Genomic DNA, 11,519 nt, shown 5'->3' with positions numbered 1-11,519 from the left:
AAATAAGTCACTTCACCAGCTACCTCACGGCATCACACTATACTGATGTGAGTTCAGTAGCAGTTCCACAATTCAGTACCCAAACATTGGTATTCAACGTATGCTAATTAGGCCTTCACTGGCACTGAGATCAGTGGGGAAGATTCTTTGTCACACCTTTCCTGTTTTTTTTTGCAGTGTAAAATTAGTATGCCAAATTAGTTCGTTAAATTGGGAAACTATGGATGGATTTCTTTTCAAACGTTCTCAGGTGTTGGATAACTTTTTTAAACAACAAACCAGCAGACTGCACTGCTTTAAAATGGTGAAAAAATGGTGAGTTTAAATATATTTTTAATAAACAGGTCGATTTGAAAACTCTTGACTTTGTTGCGTTCTGGGTATTCTGGGCTATTTCATGCTCTCTCCCTTTTAAGTTGCATATTTGATCTGCTGCTGATGTGTTCTGACTCTGAAGCTGTTGCAGTCTGGGTACTAACACGCTATTCTAGGACAACTCGGTACAAATGTGCAGTGTTTTTTGGGTAGTCTGTGTGTCAGGTTTGCCTGATGATATAAAATTTGATTGTAACTTACAGTCAAATGCTCACAGTTGATTAGGTTCATAATGTATTTGTCATTGTCATAACAATATCGTCATAATAGTTTAGCTTCCCCATATCTGATGCCTTAGCGCCAACTATGATTTCAATGCAGGGCAGAAATAAACAGAATTATAAGTTCTCTCTGGGCAGCATGGCATAATACTGAATGGGGCCCTACCACAAACAGCCACTTTAATCATGTTAATTGTAATAACTACTCGCAGTGAGAGGTGAGGGCTGCAACAAATACTCAATAACAATAAGTACTAGGTCCAGCACTAAGCCACAGTTTGATAAACAAACCAATTACTGTTCTCAGATGCAAAGCTGACCCCAACTGGAGACTTAAATTTTATAGCTCTTGCCAAGCTTGTCATGCGATTCACAGGAGTTTTGTTATCTTGCAAGATTTTCTCTCAGGTTGAGAAGGTGAAACTGGTGCAAAGAAAGCAGTGGTAGATAAATGCAATGCTCTGATCTCCAGAGAAGAAAATAATTCAATCAAATCAATAACAACTACAGCAACAAGGGGTTTTGACAAGGTTAATGAAACTGCTTCATGTCACATCAGTTTAAACTGGTACTCAATCAACTGCAGATTGAATCAAATTTAAAATGGTCTCTTCAGCCTTTTTAACTTTATCAGCATTTAGCTTTCCTGTACCTCTGGAGCTCCATCAGACAGCCTCATACACACTGACATTTCATTTTAAATGCTCAACTGTCATTTTTTCCCACATAAAGTAGCTCTTGACCTAATTAATAGATACAATCATGTAAAGACTAAATCAATACAATAAAGGCTGGTTGCAGTCCTGAACACCTAATGCACACACAATTATTTGTAGTTTCACTGATACATACATGACTGACTCTTTTCTTTGACTATGTTGAAACACTTTCACATCACAGATGAACAAAGGCATCAAACAAGTAACATATGAGACTTGTGTAGACTGTTATGGGAGAGCTTTTTTTTTTTTTTTACTTTTGCTATAGTATATACAGTAGTGTGTGTGTGTGTGTGTGTGACTGTGTGAGACTGTGTGCAGAAAAGAAAATGACTCACTAGGTTCTGTAGTGTTCATTGTCTTGAGTGTTATCAGTGCAGCATGTTGACACCATTGACTGCAGATGGTCCACACACAGGTGTTACTAGACCACGCTACACAGTATGATACTGTACCTTATCAAAGCCTTTTCTTTTGCCGTTTTAAACATAAACTTTCTTAGATATATAGCCTCTGTATTTTTCTCCAAGCCACAGTTAAGTAAGCAGGTTTTCTCCATTTTTCAGGGTCCCCTCACCACATCACTGAAACTCAAAGACAGTTTGGTTTTACACTACAGTCAGAAAACCAGCATCCAACTTAATAAACATGGTAGATGTTCTATCCCTGTAAAGAAACTGTTTGGAGAGTTCACAGATCCTCCCGGATATCCTCAAAGAATTAATCAAATTGCTTGTCTCACTGTTCAGATTACTCTCAAAATTCTTGAAATTCCAGGAGCCGTGGGGAGTCTTCAGTCTCTCTCCTTTCTGTTTCTCTGACGGGCTGTATCGGCCTCACTTGACCTTCACGCAGTAACATGACAACTTTATATCATGGCAGAAACTTGGATATAGATCCTTTTTTTCTTCTTTCCTGGCGCACAGGCAGAGCTTGGCACATCTGCCAAAGGCATAACAGAGCACTGAGGCGGAGACTGACACCGACATGGAAGCGCTCCTTCACAGAAACACACACATATACTCTTGCTCACAAAGTCGTGTCAAAACGCTGTCAGAGAGATGCCAACTGGTTTACTATTTGATCATAGTGAATGTAAAAGAAGGAGACGGCGGCGCTCCAAGCAGCAGCAAAGAAGACTTATATGCATGTACATTGACTAAACGCACGCACACACACTTTCCCACCACCGTCTTTCAGCCAGGCCTCTCCACTCACTGTATTTCTAATCAGGCATGGCAGAGGACACCTCAGGTCTCCTCTGTGCTCACGGCAACCCGGGGCCCTGCTTCTGTGTGTGTGCTGCATGTGTATGAGTGTGTGTCAGTTTAGTTTATGTTGGGCGCTAGTCTCTTTGAAGTCTCTTTTAAACAGCCTGGCTCCCTATGACATTAAACAGACACACAATTCTCTCTCCCTCCATCTCTGCACTCTCTCCCTAATCCATTAACATATCACGTTCCCTCCATCTTTGTTTTATATCTCCATCCTGGGCATCTCGCTCGCTCTCTCTCTCTCTCAGCCACCCCACCCCCGCTCCCCTGTTCGTCTCTTAGTGATGTCGTCTCCTTTCAAGAGCGGTTGCCATCACTACTTCCCTACAAGAACACAATTTCCCCCTTCACATCCTTCTCTGTGTCTCTCTTCACATCCCCTCCTCTCCTCTTCTCCCCAGGCTTAATCCCCCTATTGCACAACCAGTGTTTCTCACAACCACTTGGAAAAACTCTGGAGCCAGAGGATCCAGAGCTTCAATAGTTTCACAATTTATGACTCAGAGCGAGGATCCTCCCTTCTGGGGATTTTATGTTTATATGTGTAAAAGAAAATCAAGAGGGAAGGAGGGAGATAGTATTTATATGAGCGAGTGCTTATGAAAGAGGAGGACTTGTGTGTTACAAGTCAACACAGAGCTGCTAATTCATATAATAAAACACTAGCACAGTTTATTTGCTTGCTCTTTGTATAGCCTAGTTTCTTCTTCACGGCACCATATGGCTTTTACTCGAACCACTTTCTCCGCCATAAACGAGTGTGTAAAAATGTTATGTTGCCGTTTGAAGCATCTCTAATGAGTAAACCAGAGACGGTGCCATTCAAGTCTGTGAGCTGTCCTTGGGTCATGTGGGCTCGATAAGCTCAACAGTTTCCAAGACAACGCTGATGGGCGCGGTGATTTTCTGAACAGTTGTAATGCCTCTCAACTGGAGCAGAACAAGGCACAGGCTAATATTAGGTAAGTGAAACAGAACAAGGTGGCCTGGAGCCCCGTCTCTATTGCTCTCTATGGAGTAGCCGAGGTACTCAGCCGCTACTGGCAAAAAAGCTGGGGTCACTTCATTTCCAGGTCATAACCTTGGCTGCAGAACACAGACTGGTCCCGTGGTGGAAGGAGAGCGAGACAAAGACTGAGACGGAGAGAGAGAATGAGAGCAAACAGTATCTGTGGATATTTTCATAGGTTGTGTTGTGTACTGTATATCCACTGTGAGTATATTCCTATTTGTATTCCTGCAGAGTTTTTTAGTGGGTCAGTTTAAATCACCTCAGCTAACATCATGAAAGTTAATACACTTTTATGAAATAAAACTTTAACATTTAGTGAAAAAGAGTGAATGTAGCTGTCGTTTAGCTTGTGTCTTATCGTCATGGCTAAACCTTTAGTAAAGGAAACCCTGATTTATGCAAGTTACATTTTACTCATTACTGACACTGGATCAGGGTTGCCCCCTAAACATTGACGATGTCTAGAGGCCCCTTAGTCAAAATGTCATGACATTTTTTTAAGCTGTGTCATTGCGGACAGAGCAACATCTGACAGCAGCATAAGCTTTTACAAACCCAGTCTCGTTTCAAATGACCCAACTACAAAACTATCGGAAACAGAGAAGAAATGCGGTGTGCACGCAGTGAAACTCAATTCTGTTTGCTGCCCCGGAGCTCTCTGGATCTCAGCAGCCATTCCAGGAAGACGCTCCTCAGTATACCAAGATGTTATACCTGATCGTTTTATTTTGTTAACAATGTGGAAATCTGATATTTTCACATCACTTATAATGAACAAAGGCACTGAAACTGGTAAAACATGAGACTCGTGTAGGCTTTCATAGTAGTTAAGTGTGGGGCGGGTGTACAGTGGACTGTACTATGACTGGGCGGAGGTTGTCAATAATATATTTCTCATCATAGTAGATAAGGTTTATAGACATATATTAAGTTGAGTTTATAGTTATGATTTCTACTCAGTTTCATCTGATATATTTCTAAGTAACTGACTACTATATATTAAATTTTTTTATCTTCCTTATCAAAAGTGCATGTGTTTATCTAAAAAAGTAGAACATTGGTTGCTATTGCAGAAAGTACTTATACTTATAAAGTACCTATAGTGGTAATGGCCTTAAAAATCAAGTATTGGTTGGACTTTAATAGGCTCTATTTTGCTACAATGGCTACTACCAGAGAGAGACAGGAAGACGGAAAGTTTAAAAACTCAGTGTAAACAAGGTAAAGAGTAAAACAAAAGAGAACTGCCCATGGCAGCGCAAAAGTCCCCGCTGAAATTGATTACCAATGCAAAGCTTGGCACAAGCACAAAGTGGAATTAAACACTTCAATCTCCAATCACTCGGGCATTTTTGGCCAAAATCAATACTCATTATTGTCACAGGGGGTGTTCCCTTGACGGTTGGAGAGAGCGCTGCTGCTTGGCTATACAGTACCAGCAAACAACAGACACACAGCAGGTATACAGCAAAATGTATAAAAATAAATCAATTACAACATAAGGAAACACACAAACCACAGCAACATGATTCTTGGTCCCTGTGACGCCAGTGTGATGTGATTGCTCTATTAATAAGTCCTAATGGCACAATTCCCCTCCATTGATGTTCACTATCACTCTCCAACAGACACTTTCACCTCACAAACATGCAAAGATACAAGTTGAGGCTTTGATGAGACTAACTGACACGGGCGAAGAAAAAATAAATAAATCACAATACAACTATTTAAACACCATCACAGACTGTGTGTTAATTAGTGATAACACGTTCACACACACACACACACACACATTAAATCACAATACTTACAGTCTGAGCTGCTTGACCTGGCAGGTTTGTGTGTCCGGCCTCTGGTGTATGTCAGCTGTTCTCAGCTCTGTTACTCCTGCTACTACTTATGCCAACCAGGCAGGATTTATGTGGCTCTGGTATCACAGCAGGGTTTTCCTGCCTACAAACCACTTTAACAGTCTGCCTCCAGTTTTTTCTGAACATTAAAATGTGACATTACACTGTGCTTTTACTTTCTAGACAGGAATCTGTCCCAATGCAACTAGACTGTTCTGTGGCAACCGAAATCTAAATCTTGTTACAGTGCCATGAGCAAATAAGAGCAATGTTCCTGAAACTGAATCCATTATCTGTAAAACCATCAATAATGTTATTTTATACAAATATTTGCCCTTTTTGTATTGTATTAAGTATTACTTAACCTTTGAGGAAAGAACAGAGAGAAATAAGACTTTTGTTTTCCTTTTCTTAAAAGACTGAAAATAATGTATTATTTACAAAATTGCCCAATATTTTCTAAAAAACACAAGATATTTAAAAAGTTTTTTTTTTCTACCTTCCAGGCAGCAATTTACTTCAACACAGTATGAAAATCAACTTTCAGAAACTTGAAACTTCATTGAACTCAGGAATCCTTCACAGTAAATATATCATATTTAGTTGTTGGTAAAGTTATGCATGATGACAGTAGAACACAGAGAAAGGCACAATAATCAGATAATCATTGCTAAAAGGATAATGTGGTTTTGACAGCTCCGCGCATTAAAACTGTCTCTGTTCAGTAGCCAAGTATTGTTACACTGTTGTTCATTCGCATCATACTATAATAAACCATGATAGATGAACAATGAGTTTATTTATCAATATGCTACCACCCAAAAACCCACAATGGATTTGATGCACATCCGTCTCAATACAAACATATAAAAGTAAATAGTACTAAGGAATCAGGAAGCATGTTTTGCATTAGTAGTACTTAGGAAATTGAACCCCTAAGCACCTAAGCAAAGTCATCTACTCTGACCAGTGAACGACACAAAACCGTTGTCTCCTCGTTTGGGCCATCTGAACAGTATCCACAGACCAAAGCCCAATACAGTATCTGCTGCATAAACTTTAGAAAACACTCAACCCTATGTCTCCACACACAAACACAAACACTTTAGCAATGTCACTACCTCCTCTAAGAAACAAGTAGAACTCAAGAACATGCCTGATTAGCAAGGTCCAACAACTAGAACAATTGGATCGCGACGCCCTGGCAGCTCACATCTTAATCATCTTAAAAATACAGCTACAGTATACCAAGTCTCTCACCCATGCAATTAACCTTTTGGCACATCTATGTTCTAATACACTTTAAATAGCTACAGAAGGTTACATACAATTAATTACCAAAATAGAATGAAAAACACTTGAGTGGCAGAGGCTATTTAGATTTGACAGAAAAGGCTGCTCTTAAGGGGAGCTGCAGTGAGGATGCTCCTGAAAGAAGTACATCTCAGTGTAATACACGTAAACCACAGCATACAGAATGCAGAGATGGTTTTGAAACGCACTTGAATAGATTTTTAGCTACATCAATAATACCAAAAGCTTCAACGCATAAGAAGAAGGTTGAGATGGACGAGGGAGCTGCAGCAGCAAGCGCTGTTGCCATGAGGATGCCAGCAGAGTAACATTAAGGACAATCAAGTTATGTGACTCTTGAATGATAAACTTCCAGCATCTGTGCTGTTTTTAGTTTCTTCTCTGTATGTATTTAATTGGATATGTTAGTCCTTAGTCTGTGCAAAAATGCACTGTGAAGTTCGGATTAAGCTAATATGAGGCTCAGCCAACCTGCTGCTCCATTTCATACAGCCAATCATTCGTATAGTCATACCTGTCTGAGTGACCAAAGGGGTCTCTGCTGAGATGTGCAGCGTGCTCCACCAGCAGAGGAGGCGGAGCGTCAGAGATCCCACTTCCTCCTTTGCTCGTCACTCAAACATGCTCCTTGGATAAGACAAAAACAGGAACAGACTAAAAATATTGTTTCACTACACATGTAAAAATAGCAGTATGCAGGCTAAGCAGTTACACAAAAATTCCTGTGCAGTCTTGAAACTGACAGTCTAACTCACGAACACAAGGAAACTTTGTCTTCCTTTTATTCGTTCCTCTTTAATATTTCAGTTACAGTATGTGGATTTTTCCAAATGTTTTTTTTTTTTAAGCAAAACCACATAGCAACCACAGGAAGACCTGAGAGAAGCTGTTAACAACCTCAAACATACTTCCTGGCTGTGTACGCACAAATAACACTCATCTCTCACACATAATCACACAGTCAGAATCACAGTGTCACCAGGCCTGTTACCAGTTGTCAGTCATTTTCAAATTGTCAGTCTAGCTCTGTATCGCTTCGCATTTTGTTAGAAATACATCATCCTCCGTCCTCCCGCCTTCCGCACGCACCCAAAGGTCAAACATAACCAAAGACTCTGCCAGCCTCGGAGCTGGATAAAAAGAGGGGGAGGGAGACAGAGGGATGAAGGGGTAGAGGGATATAGGGATGGACAACTGACGGATTCTCAGAACTGCTCATTTCGCTGGATTAATCTGCTATTTTGGAAAAATCCGCAGAGAATAAAGATGAGAGTGAATATGACTCAGTGTGTGTGTATGTGTGTCCTTCAATCTGGTCCTTGGCCTACTTTAAAGCCAAGTCATCATTCTGGTCCACTGGGACTTCAGATTGCCAGCCTGTGTATGTGTGTGTGTATATTAAGAGTTTGCATTACAAGAAGAGCCATACCATAAATCTCTTCCGCCAGCCCACACACTCCTGAGATAGTGAGTGTGAGGAGGCTGTACTGCAGTGCAGGTATGCTTCAGTATGTGAGGGGTCCTGGCCACCAAAGGTGTCTTCTCCTGGGTGAGTCATCATCCCTCATCTCTTCCTCATTCCCTCTGTTTTACACACACTAGTCACAATCTCTCTCTTTCTATCCCTCTATTCTCTCCCTTCATCTTACACGCACCTCCACAAAGTTTTGAGTGGAATGTAATCCATCTGCAAATTGGAAGCAGGACAAGCAAGAGCGTCTATAAATACTCATCAGATTCCCCTGACAATCACAAAATAAACCCACAGAACCACACACAACACTGCAGTGCAAATAGAAACCCATCTCTGGCTCTTTCTGCAGAGCGGACCATTTCCTGTCCTCACTCTTCTTTCTGTCCGTCTCATGCAATAGTCACCGCGTGAGTGTTGTTGAGGAGAAAAAAGCCAACCGAGTGAGGAAACACGAGGAGGAAAAGAGAAAAGAAAATGAAACACACTGAGACAGAGAATGAGAGAGCAAACCTTGTACAACATGGTTTTACAATATGTGAATTTGAAAATAGAGAGATGCTGCATGTCTGTGCATTTTACTGGGCTCTTATGGAGGAGTGCAGTAAAGTTGCGAGGTCTTCCAACATATGCAGCTACCTCAGCTTTTTCTCCAGCTGGGTATTAATTGTCCTTTTATTAAATGTAAACCCTGACCTCAGTCCCTTAAAACCACAAAAAGCAGTGTGTAAAAGCTGCTGCTGCTTTAAAAACACACCTGACTTCAAACACACACAAATATGCCGGCTTTCAACACACAGAAGCACACACCTCGTACATCAATATGTAATGCCTCAGCGGTTAGGCTAACAGATGGACACTTAGATGTGTAATGCAGAGCAAGTGAACGGAGGTGGACTTATCCAGATGCTGTGCCAGTGGAACATGACATTATGTAGGCCAAAACTGCACTCACCCACAGAGCAGAGACAGAAATATGCTCTGTGTGTCCACTGACCCTTCAATCAATCCTAAAACACCCATTCTTTGCAGGAATGGCCCAATATAAGCTCTTGGACAGGTATCAGTGCCAATACTGACTTTATTAAGCAGATAAGGTATTGACCCGACGTGAGCGTTCTGTCACATAGTTTTCTGTTCTGCGTCCATTCATTTGTTGCAGTGAAAACCCTCAAGTCAGGATCTACTAAAAATGTCACTGGCTGGCTGCATTACAAAATCTCATAAACTGTCTAGCAGAATAATATAATTAAACCTCGCACAAAAAATAATGATAGTGTACACTTACAGTTAATACTGCGCAGTGAGGCAGTGTTATTTGGATTAAACGTTTTGGAGAAAAGACCACTGGTACCATGTTCAGCACAGGCACATACCCTGAGTTTAGGTCTTAGAAAAGGTTTTTGGAGAGAAAAAAAAATAATAATCAGAACAAGATCAGTGCCTCCCCAATTCTCTGCTTCTTACGGTCTTCGCCCGCCCTCCTCCTTACTTCTCTCCGTTCCAGCTGTGATCAGCTGAGAACCAACGCAGACAATGCAGCATGGCAGCCAAATGGCTGGGTCCTCATCATTCCACTTTAGTCTTGCCTCTATCTCTGTTCCTACAGAACACTCCCTGTTATTAATACACAAAGTCTGTCTCTTCTCCCACACAGGCTTCTTTCCATTCCAGTCTGGGTCGACGTAATTCCTGTCGTAAATCCAAAAGACCAGTGACAGAGGCAGACAAAAAATGCAGAGGTGAGGAGGAGCTCATGGGTGGACTAATGATGAAATATCTGCTAGTAAGCCCGAGTTCTCTTTCAGCAAAAATAAATCACTTAACACATACCAGCCAGACCTGTATCTCCACAGCACTGTGCCAACCCTAGGTAAAGGTCTGGCTGCATCCATTATCATTCGGCTGTAGGGGGAAAACACTGTGGCTTGTTTGTAGATTTTGTATAAGTTTTGCAGTTGTCCATTTGTAGTTTTATATTTATTTGTTAAGTGGCTGTCCAAGATGCAGCGACGGTGCCCCTGCAAAACTGTGTTGGAGGGAACTTGTTCTTATTCCTTGCAAAAAGGAATAAAAGTGGTGTAGCTTGAACCGTTAGCAACCAGGTTCTGGTAACTTACCAGTTTCAGTGTGTAGGTTGTAAGCTTGGAGGTGTTTATTTTCTGTAGCATAGGGGATTTTGAAAATGGTAACACACAGATATGAGAAGGGGAGCAGAATGCCGTGTGAAATATGGAAACAATCAACCACAGTCTACTTCTGGTGAGTCAGACTATTTAAAGTAGAAGTGGGTGATAAAATGATTAAATCGATTAATACGTTTTAGAACGATGCAAAAAAAAAAAAAAGGCTGAATCAAGATTTAAACCACGAGTCATATAATGCGGGGGTATATAGCTGCTAAGGACTCGTAACTCTTGTAAGTGTCACTCATCTCCACAGAATGTGTAGAATCATTTTCCACTCGATGCTGCTTACTTCCCCTGACTGACGAAGCGCTGTGTTGTGTGTTGCTGAGGCATTCAAAAAGGACCGTCCTCTCAAACTGCTGTTAGACGCTTCTCTGCAGCTGCCTCTGAGAGCCGTAGAGCACTGGAGGGGTGTCCAGCACTCAAAATAAGAATACAAGCTACGTCACACCCGTGCTTACACACACAATCAATCACAGAGAGAGATCAGTGTTGCCAACTTGGCGACTTCATCTCTAGATTAAGTTACTTTTCACACGCTCTTAGCGACTTTATTTCTTAGAAGCAACTAGTGACAAATTGAGAGACTTATTAAGACCATTGAGGAAAGGTGAGAAATATGTTCAAATATATTGCCGTTCATTCCCATGCATCCTGATTCGTGTGATCTCAGTCCACGGCTCTTTTGCCAACAGCACCGGGGTCTCTCCCTCTCCTCTTGCACTGTTTGCATGTAGTCAGTTGCTGTGGCGTTTGCACGTTTGACCTCCTCTCTCATTCTTTCCCTCTGGATCTCTGGATTAGGGTGTTTCTAGCTCACATGTAAATAGTTAATTTGAGCTTGTAAATATTTACACAGTTGGTTTGATCTTCTCAGGGAGGAATATATAGGCAGGGATGTACACACATTCAGATTTAAGTGCAGGAAACAACTAGCAGGTAACTTCTGTGGTATACTAGTCATTTAAGTGATGCCAGTCACTGAAATAAAGCTATTAAGCTATATTTGATATGATTCATGAGATTTCGCAGGGCGACTGGCTCCTTCTGCTCTGCTGTTGGTTTGATGGGAGGGGCTTAGCGGAGTGATACGA

At 41.3% G+C, this 11,519-nt stretch overlaps 1 protein-coding gene across 2 annotated transcripts in view; it reads right to left on the bottom strand.

Moving 5' to 3' along the window:
- The window catches only part of galnt1 (UDP-N-acetyl-alpha-D-galactosamine:polypeptide N-acetylgalactosaminyltransferase 1), a 35,928-nt gene that overhangs the window by 15,857 nt on the left and 8,552 nt on the right, over positions 1-11,519 (bottom strand). Inside the window, exon 2 of one of the 2 annotated variants that reach the window (XM_035672405.1) lies at positions 7,280-7,392. The exons of the other annotated variant lie outside the window; for it this stretch is intronic. The gene's annotated coding sequence lies outside the window, so the exon portion shown is untranslated. The remainder of the gene's footprint in view (positions 1-7,279; positions 7,393-11,519) is intronic. 2 annotated transcript variants of the gene reach the window in all.

The sequence above is a fragment of the Morone saxatilis genome, unplaced genomic scaffold (assembly GCF_004916995.1).
Source record: "Morone saxatilis isolate NCDOM2014 unplaced genomic scaffold, NCSU_SB_2.0 Contig24, whole genome shotgun sequence".
Classification (NCBI taxonomy): domain Eukaryota; kingdom Metazoa; phylum Chordata; class Actinopteri; family Moronidae; genus Morone; species Morone saxatilis.
This window is presented reverse-complemented; position numbering and strand designations above follow the sequence as displayed.